Consider the following 1,539-nt stretch of genomic DNA (forward strand, 5'->3'; position numbering starts at 1 on the left):
AATTCATTGGGTTTCTCCTATATCTCCTTAAAGCTGACAATCTCTTGATCCTTTTTCTTGGCCCACAGTCTGCTGGTGGTTTTGTAAGACAGAGTTTCCTTTGGCAACAACATCATAAGTCCCAAATAAGCCTGACTGTGGGGGAGTTGTTGGCTGCTGCCCAATTTTTGTCCTCTCACATGAGCAGTTTATGATGATAGAAGTGCCTTTTCAATTCTTAAAAAAAATTAAGCCCCCAAGGAGAGGGAGAAAAGGAAATAAACCAATGGAGAGAGGCAGCTGGTAGTGATTTTTTTCATTCTATGCATGACATTTCTATTCCATCCACTTTTCACAGCAGGTTGGTAGGAAGGCCTTCACAATTATTTACAGATAAAGCCCTCACATGGAGAGTGCAATATGTTGCCTGGCTCTTACTTGGACCCCTGCTTTCCCTTATGGTTAGCAGGCATAATGATGTGGGTTGCTTTACAAATAAAGTTCATTCTTAACATTAGAATGGATGACACTGGAGGGATGAACTCATTTAAGAAATGAATGTTTCAAACTAAAAACATGACACCTGCTAGAATATGGATGGCCACTCAAAGGAGTTTGAGTTTCCTATTTCTCTCTGTTTCCATCTACAGGTCTTTGGATTTTGCATTTTAGCTATTGTAATCTTAATTTTGAAAAATCTATTTTGAAAGGGAAGATGAATTGAAAAGCTAACTGTAGTGTCCCTTGGAATGTCCAGGGGAAAATGTCCAGGGCAAAAAAAAAGATGGGATCTTCATAAGATCTCCTAGAAAATGTATATTATATAAAGGGTTTAAACTTGTTTGATGAACCAAACAACTGTGTTGTTTACTGATCCCTTTTTGGCTGCATTGTATTGCTCTGAATTAAATGATAACATCTTGTACTTCTTTAAAATTAATGTGTAACTTTTCTTAAAGTCATTTTTCTGCTTTTGTAAATAGAAAAGTACATTCTGAAACAAGCAATTGGCTCACATCCTGAACAAATGGGGTACAAAGAAAGTACTTAGTAGTTCTTCCTCAAAATAGGAAGGTATTTAGAATGTGATATTAACATCATATATATATGATATATTAACATCATATATATATGACACACACACACATACACACACACGCACACACACAAGTATTAGGTAATCCTTCTCTAAATCAGGAAGGTATTTAAAATGTGATACTAACTTTATTTTAATGCATTGCATTAAAATATACTTTATGTATATGTTTGTGCATAATTTTAATTCTCACCTATGTGACTGTATATTTATAAATAGTAAGGACATGTGAAAGACCTTTTTTAAATTGTTCAATATGAACCTGATATTCTACTTGCTATATGTTAGTATACTATTTATATGCAATTTTGTTACTTAGTTGCTCCGTTTTATTGGGTAGATACTATCTTAACAATATAAAAAGGTTAATAAAATACCGCTTTATTAAAAGCTTTCAAAACCATTTCTACCATACTTTACAATATTTACCTGTCATCATCCTTTTTCCATGCTATTTATGTCCA

This window comes from Protobothrops mucrosquamatus, unplaced genomic scaffold (genome assembly GCF_001527695.2).
Source record: "Protobothrops mucrosquamatus isolate PMUCROS unplaced genomic scaffold, P.Mucros_1.0 scaffold5338, whole genome shotgun sequence".
Lineage (NCBI taxonomy): Eukaryota > Metazoa > Chordata > Lepidosauria > Squamata > Viperidae > Protobothrops > Protobothrops mucrosquamatus.